The sequence below is a fragment of the Eulemur rufifrons genome, chromosome 15, assembly GCF_041146395.1.
Source record: "Eulemur rufifrons isolate Redbay chromosome 15, OSU_ERuf_1, whole genome shotgun sequence".
Classification (NCBI taxonomy): domain Eukaryota; kingdom Metazoa; phylum Chordata; class Mammalia; order Primates; family Lemuridae; genus Eulemur; species Eulemur rufifrons.
This window is the reverse complement of record NC_090997.1, coordinates 32,506,561-32,532,987: the sequence shown is the minus strand read 5'-3', so window position 1 is coordinate 32,532,987 and position 26,427 is coordinate 32,506,561. Positions and strand designations below refer to the sequence as shown.

General features: G+C 39.2%; 1 long non-coding RNA gene across 1 annotated transcript; it reads left to right on the top strand.

Moving 5' to 3' along the window:
• Positions 1-3,211: 3,211 nt before the first annotated feature.
• LOC138395778 (uncharacterized) lies at positions 3,212-20,445 on the top strand. Its single transcript, XR_011235553.1, has 3 exons — positions 3,212-3,269; positions 4,276-4,387; positions 20,091-20,445. It is a non-coding gene; the product is annotated as an uncharacterized lncRNA (long non-coding RNA).
• The last annotated feature ends 5,982 nt before the right edge of the window (positions 20,446-26,427 follow it).

The window sequence follows — 26,427 nt, the reverse complement described above, 5'->3', positions numbered from 1 at the left end:
TCAGTTCTTCAGAAGTCTCAGATAGGATTCTGGACACCTCTTCAGCTGGTATCATGCTTTCTTGTTTATACATAACAGCATCGTTATTCTTTAGCTGATGTGTTTGATTTATGGCTTTTAATATCTTTGAAGTAATGCACTTGGTAATTGTAATCACTCTATTGATTTTTATAAAGCTACTTTATTCACCATGAAGCCACCCTCAAAGCCAGTGAATCATGCACTCACGATTTCCAGCTGTTTGGTTGGTAATGTGAATATTCAGATAGGGCTTATGCCACTATTTGGACAACATTTACTCTGGGGCTATATTTTTAAATACCCTAACGAACCTATCCATTAAGAAACTGTATGTTGCTAATCAATTTACAGAACCTTGCTGTAACAGTCTCCAATATTTTATATATGTCCAAAGTGTCCAAATAAAAATGATCAGATGGAACAAGAATAGAGTTTGCTTACTTTCTAGAAAACAAACAATTCTCAACTATGATTTTATTTAAAAAGTAATTCAAAACTGCTAAGAGAAGAAAATGACAGAAGCAGACAGTAACATTTAATCTCTCACTGACAGAAACTACAGTCTCTGCTTGAGGTAAGTTTTCTTGATGGATTTTTAAGGTATTACGCTACTGGGTTTGGTCTCCTTTTACTCATGTGTATGTTTCCCTGTGAGGCACAACAGCAGCTTTTAAAAGTGGCCATTTTACTCATGCCTAATGGGCCTGGTGTATTTGCTGCCCTCTGCCCTGTAATTTGCTTGTCGCCATTAATATTCAAAACACAGCTTTAAAGACTGGGCAGACCAGGTCATTGATCAGTACTACTAAAAGGAGATGCCTGGATTCTCATGTTTGTGTTGCAGAAGCTCCATCCAGGTTAGGTATTTTCCAGTCCCTGCAGCTCTGCCCAGAGTTTGCTGATTGATTTTGCTGTTCAATGCCATGGAAACAGCCCTGGGTTGGGAGTCAGAGGATGAGGATTGTGTTCCATTCTGCCACTAACCAGGTGGGTAATAATGGCCAAGCCAAAACTTCCCTGAACTTCTGCCTCCTCTCTGTAAAACAGGTAATAATTCTTCTACCTACCTCGCCAAGTCATTACAAGAATCAAGTAATACAGATAAGCAAAAGCACTTGATAAGTAGTAAGTCCCTGAGCAAACATGTGGCCATGGTATTTATCATATGAGATGGTTGTGGAGTGATATTCCATGCTATTTTTGGTGAGTAAAGGAAAAGAATAGACATAGAGGTGAGAAGAAATTGCACATATAAATACGTATAAACTTGTGTTCAGTTTGTAAGAATTTTATGTGATTTAAATCTGGGTCAGTCTAACATAGGACCTTCAAAGCACAAAATTAGGCAAACCTCCTCCAGTGATAAATTGGTGAATTTGTACCTAACTCTATACAAGCAAAAACATAGCAAGGGCAGGATTGAGACAGGCATGTTCTCCAGATGAATGTAAGAGTCTCATCACACTGTGTGGAACTGGATTGTTTACTTGTTCATTTCTCACACTAGTCTGCAAACTCCACAGAGGAAATTACTGTCTCTTTTACTCATCTCTTGTCTCTAGCAACTGTAGTTTCCTAGGCCACCTGTGAACAGAATCACCTGACTCAATGCTCAATGCAGCTAAGAGGTATATACAACCCCAAATTACAATCATAAAGGAACCACAGCCAAAGGTAGTGAAGGTCAAAATGGGATCCTAAGAGATGTAGAGGAACAAATGGCAGATTCCGAGTTCCCTTCCCAAACCTCAGACTTCCTGGTCCTAGGAGTCTACATTTTGAAAGTTCCCTACTCATTCTTGTAAACCTTGAAGTTTAAGAAACACCCTGGAGAGCAAGTCTTAGAGGCTATTGTGGTCAATCTCCAAATCACTCAAAAACCAGTTTAGTAAAGCAAGCATGCAATAAAGGAAAAGCCTTTGGTTAGAGAACAGCTTCCACTTCTTACAAGTAGCATGAACTTGGGAGAATCACTTAATGTAAGTCTCATTTGTAAAATGGGAATGATAAAGCCCTCCTCACAGAATTGTTTTAAAAAGGCAAAGAGAAAAATGTATGAAAGTGCTTTGTAAACGACAAGAGTTATGCCCATCATGAGAGCAGCTGCAGAAGCAGCCACGTTCTTAATTGTTGGTGTAGTGGCTGGCAGAGCCAGGCCGGCAGAGAGAAGATCTCTAATTGCGGCCAAGTGAGACGCTCTAGCTGCCGGCTGTGTGACGGCACCTGCAAGCCCCCTCACCCACACGTCCTCCTCCGGAGTCCCAGTATCAAAAACTGGACTCTCCTCCTTAGGATTTCATTAAGAACACAGGATTCAGCCCTATCACGACATGAACAATGTGTATTTACGAAGCACTACTTCCCCAGCACTTTATGTACGTTATCTGCTTGACTTCTCCAAAAACCTCATGAGGTGGTACTACTGGCATCTTCATCCTCATTTTGCAGAAGAAGAAACCTAGGCACACAGAAATTAAGAACTTGTTCAAAATCACACTTTTAGTTAAGTGGCAATGGCAGGAAGTCTGAGCCCAGAGCCCGTGCTCATCTCACTCACTGGCGTGAGAAACACAGGCTGTGTTCCTTCCCTCCTTAATCTCCTCTGAGACACGTAGACAACCAACACACAGGAGAGAAAGGTCAGTCTCTGAGGTCCCTGAGTGTATAAACATGGCCCAGTCTCTTACTAGCCTGGCCGGTGTTTTTCCCGTAGCACTGTGCCGACAGCTACAATGGAGGTGCAAACTTTAGTTTTTATAAAATTTAGATTGTGGTTACATACAGAAGAAATATAAATATGGTCTTGATAGTATTAGACCCAGTCTAGAAAATTGTGGGGGCTAGGCCTACAAGAAAGGATGGATGGATGGAAAGAACGTGAGCAGGTGAATGAAGGGTCGAGAGAAAACACCTGCCCGAAGCTGCTTGTTTGCTGAGTGCAAAGGTCCCCTGAAACCAGCTGACCTGTATGGAAGTTGTTAAACAAATTAGCAAAAGGGCCCCTGACCCTTTGCACGTGTCCTTAGAAATAAATATGGGGAGGAACCTAGCTGAGGGGGTCATTTTGTCCTTCGGACTTTGGCATTTTCTTCCTCTCTCTAACTCCTAGGTGTTTCGAGTAATTGTTGCTTTGCTACCGAGCTCAGGAGCGAAAAGCAGCCACTACAGGCGGTGACCCCGATGTGATTCATGAATCCGCGCGGCCAGTGAGCGTTTTCACCCTCCGGACCACAAGGGGAATCATCCCGGTAAGGGACAGTCCCGCCCGCTGCTTTGGGAAAGGGACCGACGTGCGTAGTTCAGAAGGGGGTTTCTAGAATGGGGCAGCACCTGACGAAAGATCAGCAAATTTATCTGCGCACTTTGCAACGACTCTTAAAGGTTGCCCGGTGTTCTGTTGAACCAAAAGCTTTACGACAACTCTAAAGTGCAGTAAGACAGCGTTGCCCTTGGCTCCCAGATGAGGGCACGTTAGATTTAGAGCTCTGGGAACAGGTAGCGAAGGTTTTTAAGAAGAATTTCAGACAGGGAGTTCCTGTGTCCCTTGCCGTGTTAGCTACATGGAGCCTGGTGCGAACAGCGCTGACTCCTTTACATGTTCTGCGGATTCTAATCTGTGGGAAGCTGCTCCTCCTCCTCCGCTCCTCTGCTCTGCAGGAGGAGCCAGCGTCCCCTGCCGTAAAATTCCTGAATCCTGAGCCATTCTCTCCACCATCGCCTTCTGCTGCTCAACAGGAGGAGCGCCTTCCTCCTCCTCCCTCTCTCAAAGGGGACTCTAGTCCTCCCCTGGTTAACCCATCCACTTTTCAACATTGCCAACGAGAGGGGTAATCTTTCTGGGGATGAGATTTGCTAGAACAATAGAATCTTCTAACTTCAGCCTTTTCATTAGGGGCCACTGCTCAGGTGCATCCAATACAACCCACACCTTTACAATGACTACTCATTCGCCCATCTAGAGCAGTGGTCCATTAAGCAGGATAAATTAAAACAATTAAAATCTCATGGACCAACTTAAAGTGGGACACATAGAACCTTCCCTGAGCCTATGGAACACTTCTGTATTCATCATACCTAAAAAGAACAATAAGTGGCATTTACTCCAGGACCTAAGAGCTCTTAATGATATTATAGTCCCGATGGGACCTCTACAACCCGGCCTTCCCCAGCTGTCTTTAATTCCAAGAGATTGGCCTTTGATTGTAATTGAGTTAACATGGGGAAGAGGATATGTTTGTGTTCAAAATTCTACAGGTCCCGAGTGGTTCCCTTCCAGATGAGTTCACCTACATCATGAGCTGGAAGAATCAACCCAGCAACCCGATTCCACAAATGAAATGTCTCTCCCTCCAGCCGCAGCTGACAGGTAACACTATGACGGTGCCCAGGATCAGGTGGGGTCAATTGAAACAACTAGAGACACCAGCCTCAGCTATGGGAACACAACTGGGGGCTCCTCACACCCCAGGGAACACTTTTCTAGCGTATTTGGCTATTGTTGCCCATAATAGCAGATACCCTGAGGGCTGCTCACCTAACATGGTGGGACTCAGAGATCCCTCTGTCTACCAATGACTCGACATGGACTGGAGGAGTATGGTTGCCTCCACGTTCCTGACAGAGAAACGGAACAGACTGGCTTAATATCACGGAGTCAGTGATACATCATTCCTCTAATCTTCCTGTGTTACTGACTTACATAATACAATGTGGTGCATTCCCATGACCACCCAAAAATATCTGTTATCAACCAGTCATGCTTGGTCTCGTCACTTCCTGTCTTTTTACTTTCTGGGATGATGGATCTGCCAATTGATGACCTCCCAATGCTATTATGGAAAGACATTGGCTGAAGCTTACATCTTTCTCCTACTCACACTCCGTCCCTAATTTTAAATAAAGGGGGACGTGTGGGGAGTGGGCCTAGAAGAAAGATGGATGGAAAGAACGTGAGCAGGTGAATGAAGGGTCAGGCGAAAACACCTGCCCGAAGCTGCTTGTTTGCTGTGTGCAAAAGTCAGCTGAAAACAGCTGACCTGTATGGAAATTGTTAAATTAGCAGACAGCCTTGACCCTTTACACGTGTCCTTGGAAATACGTGGAGGAACTTAGCTAAGGAGGCCATTTTCTCCTTCAGACTTTGGCATCTCCCCTTCTCTAAACACTATGTGTTTTGAGTAATTATTCATTCCTTAGCTACGGAGCTCAGGAGCAAAAAGCAGCCAATACAGAAAATCACTGATGTGCATGTACATAAGAAAATTACTAGAGAATCCATTATGAGTTTTGCAACCAGGATGTGATACTGAGTGCAGGAAGTTACTGAGACTGAGGGTGAGTCTCTAGATGAAGTGAGCTAGGAATTGAAAATTACTTGTACATTTCTCCAGGAAAAAGCTGCAAGTTTTTTAATATAAAAATACAGACTTTTCAGATCCCATAGGAATATTATAGTATCTAATTAGGTTTCTCAAAGATGACTAAAACTACACATTTTCTTTTCTTCTAAAGGGCAAGGTTTTTATACATCACTGATTAATACCCAAAGGCATTTTTTCATAGCCCCAGCCAGCAGTCAGTGTGAGCAACCCAGGTGGGAAGAGGCTGGGAATGCAGCCATTCCTGACCCAGAGCAACAGAGACAAGCCGAGAAGGTGGAGTGGAGTAGAAGATAGGCCCAGGACTGACTACATCATCCCAATGGCAAAGCCAGAAAGCCAGAGAAGTTTTTAATTAGCCAAGTAGAAATGGCAGTTTTCCCTTCTCTAAAATATTATCTAAAAGCAATAAGGAAAAGGAGAGACAGAAATGCAAACTCTGTCTTCAATGCAGCTAAGAGGTTTATATAACCCCAAGCCTACAGTATTAAAGAGCAGTCAGATGCAGTGAAGGTCAAAATGGATGCCGAGAGAGAATGTCTGTGGCTACAGAGCTCAAACCTAGGAACATAATTTGTGAAGCCCCTTATTCAAAAAAGCAGGAAAATGTACCATTAAAGGTACTATAAAACATAAAACTTTTTCCTTCTGCAGTCTCTCTTGACTTGCCATGGGGTTTTATATTTGCTATGTAATGTCACTCTAGGTAAAGAAAACCTAAATTTTAAACTATTAGCATAAACTTTACTATTCATCTTTATATTGTGCGGTGCCAGTTTTCAATGCAAATATAAAAGCATTTAACTCATATGCAGAATCACTAGAATTACACAATTTATATTTTGTAGCTCATATATGCATATATATTTTGTTCTTACCAGAACAGCAGAAATGCCTCACAAACTCAACTGTTTTATTTCACTTCTTAATATGTACACGTTCTCCTGACACCCTCTACCCTCAGCTTATTGATGAGCAAAGAAGGGACTGAAAGGAAAAGGAACTGTGGGCTGCTCTGCCGTTCCCTTCCTTTATGTTCTGGATTTTTCTGTACGGGTAATACAGGGAAGTGATGCAAATGAAAAAGTGACAAGGACATGGGAAAAAGGATATGATTGAATTCTTTTGTCACTCATGTATCTCGGAATGTCATTGCCTTCTTTTTGCACTTGAAGCAAGTTCTGGTTCAAATGAAATATGTGGACTGTCACATTTTCCCACAGACTCAGTCATATGCTTAACACACTTATCCTTGTATTCCTTTGAGAATATGAGAATTCTCATGTATTGTGGGTCCACCAGAGTCCTGTGCTCATGGGGTATCATAAACACTAAATGCAGTTGGGTGCTGAGGAGTGGTGGGCATGCCTAGTGTACATATCTCTGCTCACCCACGTGCTTCATTGTTCCATCATACTTAGTTTACAAAAAATGAATTCAGAGATAAAATTATTCACAATTTCATGAGGATGACTGCTGGGCATTAAAGCGAGTGCAGGGTCCTTCTGAGTCTGGGTGCTGTGCAAATGCACAGGTCACACGTCCATGACGCTGACCCTACATCCAGGAGTTTCATATTAAAAGGGAAAATCTGGATAAGCATAGCTGATTCTCTTTCCCCAATATTTTTCTCTTCTATGCATTATAATAAATGCTTTGGAGGTACGTTATTAGAGCCATCATATTGAAAACATGTCTGAATGACAAGTATTATGTTGTAAATTTTGATTCCTCAAGGTTCTATTTATCAGTTCATTATCAAACTGTCTCTATGTGAGAGAACAGAACAGTTTTCTGAGTGCTCTTGGTGACATTGCTGCTGAATTCTTATGATTATTAATGCAGGATATGGAAATTTCCCCTCAAGAATTAAGAATTAAGAATGAATTCTTAAGTCTGGAGTTATTCTTTGGGGAATAAATTCAAACTGATAAACTCTGGGATTAGTATGCAGTGGAGAAACAAATGGGATTTGGAAGTGCTGCCTGCTCCCATTGTCAGTGTGAAGCTTGTCAAAAATGTCTTGGGTTTCTCTGCATCATTTGTTTTGCTGTGTAATAGAGACCACACCACTGGAAGAAAATGTTTCAATCCTTGTGATGCCTATTCTATTGAGAGCTTTTCCAAATACATTTGACTTCCAATTGCCCTGTAAACAAGGTTGGCTCTATTACAGAAAGTGACCAAATGCCCAGGACAAAGAGGGAAGTCTCCTCATTATTTTGATAAGCTATACTGGGTGTAAACAGGTCGGAAGAAAATGTCCTTGTAAGTGACCTGAGGCAACTCACTTAGTTCCTCAAATGCAAAGAGGCTGATAACACCAGTATTTAGCTTAGGGACTTCGTGTGATTTACATAAGATAGGCTATGAAAGATTTAGCATAGTTCCTGATCCATAGAAAGTGCTCAATAAATGTTAGCTAATATTATTAGCTGTTATTCCAGTTGCTTGGCAAACTGTTATATCTTAATCATGTTTGAGGTAGAAAGGATGGCAACAACCCACATATTCCTATTCAGCCACCATGTGCTTTTACTCTGAGAGAGATTTATAGGAGAATCCTCCAGACCTGCGCCACCATATAGACTCCACACTTAGATAATTGTTTCCTGGACTTATCAAAAGGTCCAGATGGCAGGCAAGTCCAGATGATAATGGCTTATTGTATGGCCCCTTTCCCTGGGCACACAACCTGGCACTACCTCTGTAAGCACAGTGAAACCAGTCCCAGCGAGTCCTTGGGGACTCCATTTTGTCTTAGACCCATATCAGAATTTCCTCCCATTGAAAAAAGGAAGTTAAAGCCTAAGACTCTCCAAATATTTGAATATATATCACCATAACTTAGAAAAAATGTTGGGATTAAGTAACGTCAACAATTTAAACTATAAAAATCCTTTCCTAGAGCATGATGCAGGTGCCTTAAACCCTAGAATTTTGGAAACATTTTACACTAAAGATACCAGGAACATTCCTTCTCCCTATAGCTGTGAGGCTAGTCCCAGAAGCTATTGATAAAATAGATCAGCATTGAGCACACAGCAACTTCTCAATCCATAATAATTCACCTAAATAATCAGCTTAATCATTTTCCTCAAAGCACCAGCCTAGTTGTCCTTCTCTTCTTAAATAAATGCAAAAGAAACTGCAGTGCAATAAGCAGAGGGGTACAGGAAGATTACCTGAAGGGGAAAAGTTAAGAGCCCACAGAAAGAAAAATAATCGGAAATTAAATTATTAACCATGAACTAATCCATAAGGAAAATACAAGATAAATTAGAAAGTATTTATTTTGAACTGAATAAAAATGAAAAAGGCACATAAAAACGCGTGGAATACAGCTAAAACAGTGCTTAGAGGGAAATTTTTATAGATTTATTTGCTGATATTTGAAACACAAAATGTCTAAAAGTCAATGATCTCAGCTTCCACTTTAAGAACCTAAGTATATTAAGAATCTTTTACATTAAGCAGATTAAACTCAAAGTAAATGAAAGGAAGGAAATAATAAAAATAAAACAGATATCAACTCATCAATTAAATAGAAAATAGACAAGTAATAGAGAAAATGAACAAAGCAATTTGGTTCTTTTGAATGATTTACAAAAGTTATAAATCTTTAGCAAGGCCAATCAAGAAAAAAAGAAAGAAAACAAATTACCAATATCTGGAATGAAAGACTAGGCCTATCTATGGAAATAATATGTATTTTTTAAATTGGCATGTTGTAATTATACATATTTAGGGGTATAATTTGATGTTTTGATACATATATAATGATCCAATCAGGGTAGTTAGTGTATATATCATCTCATACATTGTTCATTTCTTTGTGGTGAGAACATTCAAAAGCTCTTCTAGCTCTTCTAGCTATTTTTTTAGTATTCAATACTTAGCCATTAATCATAGTCACCCTGCTGTGTACTAGAATACTAGAACTTATTCCTCCTAATTGTAATTTTCTACCAGTCGATACAAAACCAAGATCTCCCCATTCTCCCCACACTCTTTGCTTCCTCAATCTCTGTTAACCACTGCTCTTCTCTTTGCTTCTAGGATATCAACTCTTTTCTTTAGATTCCATGTATGAGTGAGATCACGTGGTGTTTGTCTTTCTATGTCTGGCTTATTTCATTTAACATGATGTCATCCAGGTTCATCAATGTCACAAGTGACAGGATTTCATTCTTTTTATGGATGAATAGTATTCCACTATGTGTATATACCACATTTTCTGTATCCATTCATCTGTTGATGGACACTTTGGTTGGTTCCATATTTTGGCTATTATAAATAGTGTGCAATAAATATGGGAGTGCAGATACTTCTTCAATACACTAATTTCATTTCCTTCAGTTATATAATGAGTAGTGGGATTGCTGGATCATATAGTACTATTTTTAATTTTTTGAGAAACCTACAGACTGTTTTTCATAACTGTACTAGTTTACAATCCTACCAATAGTGGGATTGATCCCTTTTCTTCACATCCCTGCCAACACTTTCCTTTTGTTTTTCTGAAAATGGCCATTCTAACTGGAGTGAAGTGGTATGTCTTTGTGGTTTAGATTTGCATGTCCCTGATGATTAGTGATGTTGAGCATATTTTCATATACCTGTTGGCCATTTGTATGTCTTCTTTTGAGAAATGTCTATTCACATCTTTTGACCAATTTTAAATTGGATTATATGTTTTATTGTGTTGACTTCCTTATGTATTCTGGACATTAAACCCTTGTCAGATATATAGTTTGCAAATATTTTCTCCTGTTCTATAAGTCATTTCTTCACTCTGTTGATTGTTTCCTTTGCTGTGCAGAAACTTTTTGGTGTGATATAATCTCATTTGCCTATTTTGCTTTTATTGGCTGTGCTTTTGAGGTCTTATTTTAAAAATCCTTGCCCAGCCTAATGTCATGAAGCATTTTCCCTATGTTTTCTTCTAGTAGTTTCATAATTTTGGGTTCCACATTTAGGTCTTTAATCCATTTTGAATTGAATTTTGTATGTGTTGAAATGTAGGAGTCTAGTCTCATTCTTCTGCATTTGGGTATCTGCTTTTCCCCAATGTTTGTTCTGGCCTCTTTGTCAAAAAGTGGTTGGCTATAGGTGCATAAATTTATTTCTGAGTTCTCCATTCTATTCCATTGGTCTACGTGTCTGTTTTTATGGCAATACCATGCTCTTTTGGTTACTATAGCTTTGTAGTATATTTTGAAGTCAAGTAGTGTGATGCTTCCAGCTTTGTAATTTTTACTTAGGATTGCTCTGGGCCTTTTGTGGTTCCATATGAATTTTAGGATGTTTTTTCTATTTCTGTGAAGAATGTCATTGGTGTTTTGATAAAGATTGCATTAAATCTGTGGATCACTTAGGGCAATATGGCCATTTTAAGAATATTAATTCTTCTAATACATGAACATGGGATGTCTTTCCATGTATTTGTGTCCTCTTCAATTTCTTTAACCAATGTTTTATAGCTTTCAGTGTAGAGATCTTGCACCTCGTTAAGTTTATTCCCATGTATCTTATTATTTCATACCTAATGTAAGTGGAATTATTTTCTTGATTTCTTTTATAGATAATTCACTATTAGCATATAGAAACACTATTGATTTTTGTATATTGATTTTGTATCTTGCAAGTTTACTTAATTCATTTATTAGTTTTAACCGATTTTTGTTTGAATCTTTAGAGTTTTCTATATATAAGACTGTGTCATCTGCAAACAGGAACAATTTGACTTTCTCCTTTCTAATTTGGATGGCTTTATTTCTGTCTCTTGCCTAATTGCTCTGGCTAGGACTTCCAGGACTATGTTTAACAGAAGTGATGAAATTGGGTACACTTGCCTTATTCCAGCTTTTAGAAGAAAAGCTATCTACTTTTCTCCATTTAGTATGATGTTAGCTGTGGGTTTGTCATATATGGCATTTACTATGTTGAAGTACCTAGTTTGTTGGGAGTTTTTATCATGAAGGGATGTTGAAATTTGTCAAATGTTTTTTCAGCATTTATTGAAATGATCGTATGTTTTTTGTCTTTCTACTAATATTAATGTGTATATCACATTTGTTGATTTGTGTATGTTAAGTCATCCTTGTATCCCTAAGAAGAATCCCTCTTAATCATAGTAAATGATGTTTTTAATGTGCTGTTGAATTCAGTTTGCTAGTATCTTGTTGAGAATTTTTATATCTATGTTCATCAGGGATAGTGGCCTGTAGTTTTCTTTTTTGTTGTGTTTTTTTTTTCTGGTTTTGGAATCAGGGTAATGCTGTCCTCATAAAATGAGTTTGAAAGTATTCCCTCCTCTTCGATTTCCTGCAATAGTTTGAGTAGACAGAAACAACATATTTTTTAAAGAATATGGTACTATTTATAAACAACTTTATACCAATAAATTTGTCAACTTACATGAAATGGAAAAATTCCTTGAAAGACTCAAATTATCAAAATTGACACTGTAAGAAATTTTAAAAAAGAAATAGCCCTGTATCTGTTAGAGAAATTGAATTCAAAATTAAAAACTTTCCCAGAAAGAAAGTTTCAGGCCCAGATACTTGCACTAGTGATGGATAGCAAAGCAACCTTGAAAAAGAACTTTGGAGAACGTGTGCTACCTGATTTCAACACTCTATATGAAGCCACTAATCCAGACAGTATAGTATTGGTCTAAAAATAGATGAATAGATTAATAAAATGGAATAGAGAATTTGTATAAAGACCTATGCTTATATGGTCAATCGATTTCTAACATATACTAAGCAGTTTAGTATAATAATTTAGTTATTTTATAAGGTAGCTACCTACTATTAGTGTCCCCATTTGATAGATGAGGAAACTGAGACACAGAGAGGTTATATAATAGCCCAGGGTTACACAGCTAGCAAGTGACAGGGCCAGTCTTCAAAACAGGCAGTTTGCCCCAAGAATTTATACTCTTAATCCATGACATAGTTTAGATTCTATGCTAAAGTGTTCCATTATTGAGTCAATATTGTAAAGCCTTGGGAAAATAATCAAATGCATAAATGGTCACATAAATCAAACCTATAGTATTAATATTTTAAGCTAGGTTTAGGGAAAAATTAGTGAATATTTGATATTTTAATTACTTATAATATTCAATGACATACTATAGTAGTTAATAGAGAAGCTGAGGGACAAGTTAGACTTGTTATTTTTAATTGAAAAGTAAAACAGAATTTTGCTAACATTTTAAGCTGTGTTGGAACATTAAAGAGAACTTAATGGGTGTATGAAGGGGTAAAGACTAAGAGTGGTCCATTCCAGCTTAGAGGAGTATTTTGTCACTGTTATTGTTACCATGGCAATGTATGATGATAATAAAAACCATCATTTAATTGTTTTTTTTATTGTTTTTAAATTCTCTACATGTCATGTACTTCTTCATTGTCTGTACTCCAAGTGGACCATATGTATCAGTCCCATTGCTGTTACTACTTAAAACTCCCCATATTTATAAGTATAAAGTTTTAGATTTATGAGAATTATTTAGGTACTTTATATTGTTTGTTTTTTAGACAACTGAATTTCTTGAAAATAAAAAATGCTGGATTGGTGCAATTTAAAGTGTATAAGGTAAATTAATTAGGTTGTAAATGTTACCTTATAAATCATTGTTAAAATTCACTAGATTTATAAATAAAAAGCTAAGATTTATGAGTTGAACCCAACAAAGGCTTAAGGAATAATGATAAAAGCTTTTTATGCACAAAGCCTTTTCTAAGTGTTTTTTATGCATTAACTCATTTATTCCTGACAACTACCCTGTAAGTATTCCCAGATTACAGAAGTGGAAAGTGAGACCTCAGCTGGGAGTAATAATGGCACCTATACAGGGTTGTAGTGACAGTTAAGTGAGTTGATGTGTATGAGGATAAGTCACTGGCCCATAGCAGCACAATTCACAATTGCAAAGATGTGGAAACAACCCAAGTGCCCATCAATACATGACTGGATTAATAAAATGTTGTATAGGTATATCATGGAGTTCTACTCAGCCACAAAAAACAATGGTGATCTAGCACCTCTTGTATTACCCTGGATGGAGCTGGAGCCCATTCTACTAAGTGAAGTATCCCAAGAATGGAAAAATAAGCACCACATGTACTCACCATCAAATTGGTATAACTGATCAACACTTAAGTGCACATATAGTAATAACATTCATTGAATGTCAGGAAGATGGAAGGGGGAAGGGGGTATGGGTATATTCACACCTAATGGGTGCTGTGTGCACCGTCTGGGGGATGGACATGCTTGAAACTCTGACCTGGGTGGGACAAAGGCAATATATGTAACCTAAACATTTGTACCCCTGTAATATCCTGAAATAAAAACAATAAGTCATATAGAGCTAAGACTCAAACATGGGCATCTACTCAAGTCTAAGCTCTTAAATTTTTGAATTCATAACTTTATTTAAAATGAATACTACTTTTTAAAACCAAAACAGCCCCTGAAAATCTGAGCATAAAAGCTATCCTCAAGGTTACCAAAGATGTCAGAAAGCACAATGACACTATCAGCCCCATAAGTAAGGTATTACTGTTACAGAAGAGAAAACTTAGATTGAGGTTTAATAACTTGCCCAAGGTCAACCACCTACCAATTGACAGAGGCAATATTCTGTCTCAAGTCTGTCTAAACTCCACTGCCAATAGCTTCGACCATGCTGACAGGAAGTGCCCGAGCACCTGGATTTTCAGCAGCATTAAGGCATGACTTTAGAGTCCTTAGAAATGCAGAGCGCCAGATTCCACTTGGAGAATCAGAGTCTGCATTTTAACAAGATTTCCAAGTGCCTCAAGAGCACATTCAAATTGAGAAGCACTGTTCTCACTGACCGTCTGACCTCTAACTTTCTGCCATTGAGAATTTCTGGGCCTCTAACACATTTTAGTTATGTTTCAACGATATTTTTCTGTTCAACCCTTCTGCTAGCCTATGGGTATGAACAAGGGGAGAAAGACACCTCATTGATAAGTGTCAGAAAAAAGAAGTAGAAGGGAAAGAAGACTTTGAAGCTTTCTCTGAATGTTTTAACTGAAAATAATCTCATTTTTATCTACATCACTCATTTGGTGTGTATTTAAAGTCTAATGTTGTCATTTCAAGTGTCCTTGTTTCATCTCCCTAATTATATTTTAAGCACATTATAGATAGTGTGTGTGATTAGTAGAATGAATAATTTTTTTAAAGTAGCCCTGATTACATGAACTCCAAATCTCGACTGGCTGCATTGAAATAATAAGAGAAAGGAAATGGGAGTTCATCTCTTCCTGGCTTAACATTTAAAGGGTGAATGTAAACTCCAATCCCATCACCAATCGATTAGTTCCATTCAGTTTAACACAGGTACAGCCAAACTTTTCATTCATTTACCCTTTTTTTTTTTTTAACAACACTTTCAACTTTTTCTGAAATCAAATTAACCATTTTTCACCAGAAATTGGTTTTTATCTTATAGTATCTTAACCTATACCAAGACCTTCTACTCAGCATTACATCATGGACCCATTTTCAATACCTCTTTCTCTGTCCCTAATTACAATTGATTCTGCCTCCTAAATCTCTTTCTCATTTGCTCCTGCCTTTTCATCCCAACTTCCATGGGCTTAGTTAAGGCCCTTAATGTTTTATCACCTGGATCATTGAAGTAGCTTCCTAATTGCTTTTCCTGCCTGGAGTTCTCCTCTCTTCAAATGGTAGACAGACAATTTCTTTTGTAGGAAACAAATCTGATCACGTCATTCTCTGGAAAAACCTCTTATGGGTCCACATTGTTTATGGGTCAATGTTCAGACTCTTAGCCCAGCACCCAAAGCCCCAGCCTGCCGTTTAGGCCTCCCCTCCCTGCCCTTCCCCATGTGCCTAGCACTCTAGCATCCCTGGAGGGTTTACCAATGCCCACATGTGCCTTCTCACACCATTCTCTGCCTGGAATGCTCATCCCCTCTCCATCTGCCAAACTCTTAATATTTCTTACAAGTCCCAGCAGAACTGTCACTCCTCCATGAAACCTTCCCAACTCCCCCCTCTAAAATAGCGGTCCAGCATCAGCATCACCTGGAACTTGCTAAAAATGCAAATTCTCAGAACCCACTGAAGACCTCCTGAGCCAAACATCTGGGCACGGGCACAGCAATCTGTAGTTTAACAAATCACTCAAGTTTGAGAACTGCTCTAGAAGGTGTTCCTAGGCTGGTTCTCATCACACTGTATAGTAATTACCTGTGTTTCTTTTTCCCCAGTATTTGACAAAGAGTGCCTCACATGCAGGGAAATTGTCTGATTCATCTTAGTTTCTTCAGTGTCTGAAACATAGAAAAGTCTCTCAATCACTTTTACAAATCAAATAAGAAATAAACAAGTTAGGAGGGGCGGCAGTGACAGGGAGATATTGGTTTAAAAAAATCACAAAATTTCAGTTGGGATGAATACGTTCTGGAGATTTATCGTACAGCTTGGCAACTATAGACATTAATAACATACTGTATACTTGAAAATTGCTAGACAGTAGACATTAAATGTTCTCACCACATAAAAAATATGAGACAATGGATATGTTAATTAGCTTGATTGTGGTAATTCATTTCACAGCAAATACATATATCAAAACATCACATATACCACAAATATATACAATTTTTATTTGTCAATTATACCTTTATAAAGCTGGAAAAAATAATTTTTAAAAAAATAATGAGAAGGCCAGGTGTGGTGGCTCACGCCTATAATCCTAGCACTCTGGGAGGCTGAGGCGGGAGGTTTGCTTGAGGTCAGGAGTTTAAGACCAGCCTGAGCCAACAGTGAGACCCCACTTCTAAAAATAGAAAAAAATTAGCCAGGCGTGGTGGTGCACACCTGTAGTCCCCGATATTTGGGAGGCTGAGGCAGGAAGATCACTTGATCCTAGGAGTCTGAGGTTGCAGTGAACTATGATAATGCCACTGCACTTTAACCAGGCTGACAGAGTGAGACTCTGTCTCAAAAAAATAAAAAATAAATTATAAAGAAACAAGTTCTCATACTCCAGACTTTTTACAATCCTATTCATAACACACGCACACACAAAGAAACCTATGGTTTTTCCCTTCCTCCTGCCACTTTTCATTCTTCCCTAAATTACCAGATTCTCTGAAAATGTCAACTCTTCCTAAAGTTAGTTGGTTGTACAACTGCTCTTGAACAGGGTGTAAAATCTCGATTATCCAACCAGCCAGGCAACCTCCAACTGCAATTCCTTCCCTTTGACAATGGACCCTGTGGAGCAAGCTTTTAGGAACCTGACCTTAATCCAAGTGCCTGAAGGACTTCACAGTCTTTCATCTGAAATTGCTTCCAGCCTGCTTATAAAGGACAATCTCCACAAGAAAACCTTGTTGAACGCCCGAATATTTAATGTTATCAATAAGGATGATCTCATTAAAATGAAATAGGAGAAAAAAGTTAACAGCTAAACTGAATATATTTGGTTATTGCTTCTCTTTGAGAAAAATAGCTTATACAAGAATGGTATTTTAATGTAACTCTAAAGTGTGTTGTTACAAAATTAGAGAAAATTTAGTTCCAATTTGTGGCAGCGCCATGGAACCTACGTCACAGAGCAGAGAGTATTAAATACTAACACAAGGGCAGAGACTTAATGTCTGTTCCACCTGGAGAAGTACCCGGTACTAGCTAGGCACTCGATAAATATTTGTTGATTATTGATTTTTTATTAGTCCTAATAACTCCATTTTTAGTTAAGCAAAAGAACCCACATGGTATAAATATGTAGTTTTCACAATGTTTTTACGTAAAGAGAACTAATGACTAGCACCATTTTGAACCACAAAATGTAGATTATTTTCATGTTTTGTTTAAAATTCCTCAGTCTCCTCTAACCCTCCCTCTGGAGAGGTCAGGACCTTCCCATCTTTTAATGATTTGCTTACTGAAGCCAGGGGCATAGTTGCTGGTGGTTAACGTCCCAACTCTGGTTGTTGATAGTATCAGCTGATACACTGCTTTCTGGCTCAGACTGTGCTGGGAAATCCATAGTCCTTTGTTGATTAATAACTGATTTCTCCACTGATCAAAATGCACGGATCGATACGCTGCTCCATTTGGTCGCAGCCTCCGCGCTCTTTCCTCCCCAATAATGGATGCCTCGGCCAAACTGTGGCCGCAGTGCCTGCCTTCCAACTCACGTTTCGTTCTGCTCAGAATATGGCTGGGATACCCGACCATGAAGAAGAGGGTTGGGCCAAACCCAAAACTTGGCTTTCGAATGTCAAAGCCAGTTGTCTGCGCACTACCCCACTCTCCTGTCCACTAGATGGTGCTGCAGACCTGTGTTTGTAACAGTTCACTGGGCTCGGAGAAAGATGAGTGAAAACTGTAGACAGGTGAAAGACTATGGAATGCCTAAAACCTACGAACGTTAATCCTTTAAACACTCTGGTCTGCTCATGTGTCTTGGCAGGCACTTGAATGAAAGTTCCATCCAAGTGACTGGAAACGTACAACTTGCCCATTTATTTATCACACCTGGCAACCTGAGGCATACACAATTTCAGGGCAAGCACTTCCTGGCACCTCTGTGTATAAAATAAAGCAGCTGTTTCCTCAATGCATAACAATTAATGCTCTCCCTAAAGGATAGAATTTATGACAGTGAATAGATACGAGAATGCTTTGTGACCTCCCAAGACACTGTTCAGGAAAATCAACGGGCTGTCATATCTTGGGTTTATTAATTGCTCTGTGTATCCTAACACCCAGTAGGTGAATCAGAGTAGGAATTTAGCCAGTGAGCCTTTGTGTTTCCAGTAATCACCTTTTCCTCAGGACTGAAGATCAGATTCATGGAAGAATCACAGTTATTCAAGAAAACCTTGGCATTTCTTTTGATTATGAAAGAACTTCCCCTTTGGTTATGTCTACACAAATTCTGCTACGGGATGGGGAGTGGGGGTTAGCTAGTAAATGTGGCTCATTTGGAGAATGATCTGAATCTTCTTTTGTAAAAAGGGTAATTTTGTTGTTCTGTTGTCTTCTTTCCCTTTGTGGCACTGAGGACCTCTCTCAGCGATAACATAAATCAAGCAGATTTGGTTTGGAGGCAGCCATCAGCTTCCTGTCCTTGTAACATAATGGACTTAACCTCATTTGCAATTGACCACCCTCTTTTCACTGATTTTGAATTGTTTGGTTAACTTGCTCTGGGAAGCAGTATCAATAATTCAGCATTAGCCAGTTGGCGTGTCACCCTGACAGATGGAAACAGCAACAGTGCTATCGATTCAGTTACTCCCTTTCAGGGGGAAGTGGTGAAATCCACACCACCCCTACTCCCATCTCCTATCTATGGCATTAGTGAGAGAAAAGAAAATGGTTCCAACACAGGCACTGAAGACTGTCCAAGACCTCTGGACTATAACCAAATATGCAAATTTCTTGGGATGTTTTCATGTCAGGGAGAAAAGAGGACTGAAGGAACAAGAGCAAAGGGGGCTTAACCCTGCACCTAAGAAGATAATGGAGAAGAGAACAGAGCACCCGGGGGAGGGGCAAGCAAGAGGTGGCCCAGAAAACAAGCCAAGCCAGGGACCAGCCTCCTGGCTTCTGATGCAGCCCTCCTGGCTGGCACCCCAGCAAGGAACAGGAGGGAGGGCGTGTGTGTGTGTGTGTGTGTGTGTGTATGAGAGAGAGAGAGAGAGAGAGAAAGAGAGAAACAGAGAGAGAGACAGAGAGAGAGAAGTGGAAGGGTAGAGACAGACAGAAAGAAAGGAAAGAGATGGTAAAATTGTGGAGAGTTAAATTGCATACATATTATTTGTTGGGGGCTGTGTACTTTTTGGTTTCCCTAGTTCATAGGTTTTTTTTAGCTGCTGTCACTAAACACAGTTCAGGAAGGTGCAGTACTGTCAATGGCAATCTAGTCTGGTGTCCCTAGATTGTGGTTAAAGGTCTTAGTCATGGATGCACAATGCAAATCTTTGGTTCATGTCTGCAGTTGAAGTGAATAGGTTCTGTTTTATGTTTCAGCTATCTTTGGATTCATACAAATTAGCAATTCCATAAAGACTGTTATCATACCAGTTAGGACGTTAGCAAGATGGTCAACTAGAACATCCTACCACTCTTCCTCCACCCCACACACATGCACCAAAAACCCAAAACAATGAATATACAACTATATGTTGACCAAATAGCTAAAGAAGAACACTAGGGAACAGCAAAAAACCAGCAGAAATCCCATAGAGCAGCAGTCCCCAACATTTTTGGCACCAGGGACCAGTTTCATGGAAGACAATTTTTCCACAGACCTAGAGGGAAGGAGGGATGGTTTCTGGATGATTCAAGTGCATTACATTTATTGTGTAGTCAAACCTCTCTGCTCATGATAATCTGTATTTGCAGCCACTGCCCAGAGCTAGCATCACTGCCTCAGATCTGCCTCAGATCATCAGGCATTAGATTCTCATAAGGAACGCACAACCTAGATCTCTCCTATGCGCAGTTTACAGTAGAGTTCGTGCTCTTATGAAAATCTAACGCTGCTGCTGATCTGACAGGAGGCGGAGCTTATGTGATGATGCAAGCGATGGGGAGTGGCTGTAAATACAAATGAAGCTTTGCTCACTCGCCTGCCACTCACCTCCTGCTGTGCAGTCTGGTTCCTGACAGGCCACAGACTGGTCCAGGGTTGGGGACCGCAGCTATAGACCACAGAAGCCTGAGATGGCTACATAGAGAAGGGAAGGAAACACATTGTCTCCACTATCCAATCCTCCAGTTGGGATCAGCTTGGAAGCAGGAGGGACTTCTTCCTGTGGCGAAGAGGCAAGCAAGAGGACCTACGCAGTCCCCATCACCACCACGAACACCTGATGTCTTCACTGCTGGAGATTCCTGTAGAGCTCACAGGCTCTGAATCCAGCCAAGAGAGCTCCCAGAGCCAGAAAAGGAGCCAATACTGTGCCTGGCCATCCTGTGGCCTGTGCTGCTGCCATCTGTGCCATCTTGAAACTGGAGCCCCTGCTAAGGGGAGTCCTACTCCAGGGGGAGTAGCCATGAGATGGAGCAGGGACCCTGCTTAAGGGCCTGCTAGGCCCCTCAAGCATGAAAATAAGGAAAAATCTTGAGTCCCCTCAAGGGAAATTCCAGGCATCTAGCTATCCTTGAAAAGTAAATAAGCAACCTGATAAGTAAGAAGATAGTAACAATAGCCTCCCAAGCAAGCCAGTGTTACAAGGTGCTTTGGTTCCCTATAGAAACTAAAAGATAACATCTTAAATATACCTTCTTACGTTGTTTTTCAGAAACTGCCACCAGGTGGAAAATGCAGATAAGGGAAAACTAATAACTGAACTCTGACCGTTATTTTTTTTCTAAATTTCTTCCTGAAGAGCCTGGAGAAGGACCTATCTTAACATTCCTTACTGCTGACCCCAAGTTTTAGCCAAGGCCTTGCTTCCTTAAACAATTGATGATCAAAGACTGTCTGAGTCCACCTATGACCTGTAAGCCCCAACTTCAAGATATCCTACCTTTTTGGCCAAACCAATGTATAACCTCCATGTATTGATTTACACTTTTGCCTACAACTTCTGCCTTCCTGAAATGTACCCCTGCCTTTAGAAACCCTGTCTTGTAAGTCATCAGGGAGTTTGGATCATAAACATTAGCTGCCCATTCTCCTTGCCTGGTACCATGCAATAAATGCCTTTTGCTCACACTGCAAATCTCAATATCAATGTTTGGCTTTGCTGTGTTGGGTGAACAGACACAAGTTCAGTTTGGTGATAGTTGTTGTATCACTCCAGACTTGAGGCTCAGCTGCCATTGCACCACACACACCCAGTTATTCACCATCCCTGAACAGAGCTACTGTGATGCCCAAACCCCCAGGACCAAGCTACTGCAGAGCTGCTCCATCCCACCCATCCTAGTTGCTGGTGCAACTCCCTGTAGGGCCAAAGTGAAGTGGTGCCCTGCCTCTAGGGATCCAGAACCTTGAACTACCAAAGCAGTTGTGCCCCTAGAGCCACAGCTGAAGCAGCACCCTGCCCCCTGGGGACGTCTTGCCTCCTGAACACTAGAACAGTTGAGTACCTAGTCCCACAGCAGATGCTGTACCCTGCCCCCTGAGGACCTCAGGTCTCCTACACACCAGAGCATTTGCACATCCCAGGACCTCAGCTGGCATGGCACCTCACTCCCCAGGGGTCCAGATGCTCCACTGACTCTTGTAGCTATAATTTCTGGGGCTGAACAGACATAGTGCCTTACATCTTAGGGAATCAGAGCCTTGGCTGAGCTGTGCCACCCCACTCTCCAGGCTGAACAGCCACAGTGTCTCACCTACCTGTAACTGGACTAGTCCCCCAGAATCCAAGCTGCTGAGACACACAATCTCTTTGATGAGTCATTGCTACTCTGCTGTCTTTTCACTGGGACCAAGCCATAACAGCATTTTGCCATTCCTAGGTCCTTGCTGCTGCTGTACCTGGCCTCACAGAGCCTAAGCTACTGCCATGTCCCATCATCCCAGGGTCCAGAGTCATTGTACCTGGGATACATAGTACCTCTTCTCTCAGAGCTCGAGCTGCCATTGTGCCCTGATGGTTGTGGATCCCATATTGCAGCTGTGCCCTACTCCCCAGGGCCCAAGGTTCTGAACCACTTCTACTTCCCTGGAGCCATGCCAGTATTGTTCCCTGCCCCCAGCCCCCCAGGCCAGAAACACAGCTACCTCCCAGTTCCCTGGGCCCAAGCTGCTGGGATGTGCCTTGGAGCAACAGGTCCTGGTTCCACTGGAAAACTGCACCCACATATACCTTGGAAAGTGAACCTGCACCTCAAGTCCCAGGTGCTACAGCAATTTCGCAAGACTCTGAGCCCAGGAACACGGCTCCATAGCTGCTCTGAGCACTTGGATCCCAGTATTGCTGTGGCTGCCTGTAAGCCATGTCAGACCCAACACAAAGAGAGATCCTCTCAGCTAAGGCTCCCCGCTATGAAGAAAACAAGAAAAGGAGGATTCCTAAAGCCCTTGCCCTAATAACCCATATACTGCCACTGCCACAACCTCCTGCAGCCTAGACCAGTGAGGGACTCACAGTCATGACTAACATTGATCACAACTGAAGAGGCTGCATGAGACTATACCACTGTGCCTACAAAAACCAAAGGCACCACACCCTGCCCAACCAGCACCCTCAGGCCCATCTGCAGGTGAAAGACTTCTACAATAGCCACTCTGTAAAGTTCGGAAGAAGTGACTACACCACCAAATGTACAGACATCAACACAAGGACACAAGAGACATGAAAAAGCAAGGAAGCATGATACCACCAAAGGAATACAATTATTATCCTGTAACTTACCCCAATGAAAAGAAAATTTATGAATTTCCTAAAAAGGAATTGAAAATAATGATCTTAAGAAAAATAAGTGAGATGCAAGAGAATAAAAATAGACAATTCAATGAAATCAGAAAAATAATTCATGATATGACTTAGAAACTCAACAAAGAGATAGATTTCATAAAAGAGAACCAAACAGAAATCTTGAAGCTGAAGAATTCAATGAATGAAATTTAAATATACAGTTATTTGAAAGCTTCAATAGCAGACTAGATGGAGCAGAATAAAGAATGTGTTAATTTGAAAATAGATCTTTTTAAATTATTAAATCAGAGAAAAAAAATAAAAAAGAATAAAAAAGAATGAAGACAGCCTATGGAACTTATAAGATACAATTAAGCAAACAAATATTTGCATATAGGAGTCCCAGAAGAAGAAATAAAGGGACATAAAACTTATTTAATGAAATAATTACTGAAAACATGGGAGAGATATGGACATTCAGATCCACAAAGAGATATGGAGTGATATGAACATCCAGATCCATGAAGCTCAAAGTCTCCAAATAGATTCAACCCAAAGAGATCTTCTTCAAGTTACTCTATAATAAAAGTTCAAAAGCCAAAGAAAAAGAGGGAATTTTAAAAGCAGCAAGAGAAAAGTGTCAAGTCACGTAAAAGGGAGATCCATTAGAATATCAGCAAATTTCTCAGCAGAAACTTTGCAGGCCAGGAGAAAATGGAATGACATATCCAAAGTGCTGAAAGAAAAAAACTGCCAGTCAGGAATACCATAGCCAGCAAAGCTGTCCTTCAGAAATGAAGGAGAAATAAATTTTTTTTGCAGACAAGCAAAAACTGAGAGAGTTCATTTCCACTAGATCTGCCTTATAAGAAATGCTTAAGGGAGTTTTTCAAGCAGAAACAAAAGGACAATTATTTTATAATCATGAATACATATTAAAGCATACAACTCACTGGTACAGGTAAATACATGGTAAAATCCATAATACTCCAATACTGTAATGGTGGTATGTAAATCATACATATTTCTAGTATGATGATTAAAAGTAAAAAATTCAAAAATAGTTAAACATACAGTAAGTTGTTAAATAATACACAATATAAACCGATGTAAATTATGACATCAAAAACAAATTATTGGGGAGAGGGTAAAATTCCAGAGCTTTTATATGTAACAGAAGTTAAGTTGTCATCACCTTAAAATAGTAGATTATAACTATAAGATATTTTACATAAGCCTCAAGGTAACCACAAAACAAAGAACTACAGCAAACATACAAATAATAAAAAGAAACAAATCAAAGCTTAACATTATAAAAAATTATCAAATCACAAAGATAGACAGCAAGAGAGGAACAAAGAAACAAAGGAACTACAAAACAACCAGAAAATGTATTCATTGAACAATGGTAGTTGTAAGTCTTTACCTATCAATAATAACCTTGAATGTTAATGGATTAAATTCTCCAATCAAAAGACACAAAATAGTTGAATAGATTACAAAAATAAAAAACAAGACCCAACTATATGCTGCCTGCAAGTGACCCATTTAAGATTTAAGGAAACACATAGGCTAAAAGTGGAAGAAGAAAGTTCAGGCAACTGGTAACCAAAAGAGAGCAGAGCTATACTTATCTCCAATAAAATAGAATTCATGTCAAAAACTGTTGCAAGAGACAAATAAGGTCATTCATAAATGATAAAGGAGTCAATCAAGAGGACATAACCATGGTAAATATATATGCACCTAACATTGGAACATTTAAATACATAAAGCAAATATTAATGAACATAAAGGGAAATATAGATAGCAATACAATAATATCAGGGGACTTCAGTGCCCCATTTTCAACAATAGGTAGATCAACCAGACAGAAAATTAATAAGGAAAGACTGGACTTAAATTGCACTTTTGATCAAATGGATCTAACAAACATATATAGAACTTGCCATCCAGCAGCAACAGAATGCACATTTTTCCCACTACACATAGAACATTCTCTAGGACAGACCATATGTTAGGCCACAAAATAAGTCTTGACAAATTTAAAAAGATTGAAATCATATCTAGTATCATTTCAGACCACAGTGGTATAAAACTAGGAATCAATAATAGAAAAAAATCTTGGAAAATTTACAAATATATAGAAATTGAACAATATGGTCCTGAACAACTAATGAGTGAAAGAAGAAATCCAAAAGGAAATTAAATTTCTTGATTGAAAAAAAGCAATGGAAGCACAACATACCCAAGCCTATGGGGTGCAGCAAAAGCAGTTCTAAGAAGGAAGTTTATAGCAATAAATGTCTACATTAAAAAAGAAGATCTCAAATAAATAGCCTAACATTACACCACAATGAATTAAGAAAAGAAACAAACTAAACCCAAAATTAGCAGAAGGGAGGAAATAATAAAAATGTAGAACAGAAATAAATCAAATATAGAACACAAAAGCCATAAGAAAAAATAAGTAAAATGAAGAATTGTTTCTTTGAAAAAATAAACAAAACTAACAAACCCTTAGCTAATCTATGGGTTTAACTATGAAAAATAGAATATTCAAATAAATAAAATTAAAAATGAAAGTGAAGAAATTACAAGAGATGTCTCAGGGATGGGGAAAGATCAGAAGGGATTATCATGAACAATTATATGCCAAAAATTTGGATAATCCAGAGGAAATACATAAATTCCTAGAAAAATACAACCTGCCAAGATTGAGTCAAGAAGAAATAGAAAACCTGAACAGATCAATAACAAATAAAAGAGATTGAAGAAGTAATAAAAAAAAACTCCCAATAAAGAAAACCCTAAGACCAGATGGCTTCACAGCTAGAATCTACCAAACATTCAATGAATTACTATTAATACTTCTTAAATTCTTCCTAAAAATAGAGCTAGAGAGAATACTTCCAAACACATTTTATGAGAGCAGCATCACTTTGATACTTAAGTGAGACAAAGATATCATAAGGAAAAAACTATAGGCCAATTAATGTGATGAATATTAATGCAAAAATCCTCAATAAAATATTATCAAACTGAATCCAACAACACATCAAGAAGATTATACAAGATGACCAAGTGGAATTTATTCCTGTCATGTGAAGCTGGCTTAACGTACACAAATCAATCCGTGTGATACGTCACATTAACTGAATGGAAGATAAAAACCACATGATCATCTCAATTGACATGGAAAAAGCATTCAACACATCCAATATCCTTTCTTGATAAAAACTCTCAACAGTTTAGGTTTAGAAAGAAAGTTTCTCAAAGTAATAAAGATCATTTATGAAAAACCCACAGCTAACATCATAGGAAAACCTACAGCTAACATCATTTAGGAAAAAACCGAAAGCCTTTTCACTAAGATCTGGTAAGAGGCAAGGAGGCCCACTCTCAACCCTTCTATTCAACTAGTACGGGAAGTACTAGCAAGAGCAATCAGACCAAAAAAAGCATCCAAACTGGAAAGGAAGAAGTAAAATTATTTCTATTTGCATATGACATCATTCTATGTGTTGAAAACCCCAAAGATTCCACACCAAAAAAAAAAACTCTGAATGAAATAATAAATGAATTCAGTAAAGTTGCAAGATACAAAATCAACATAC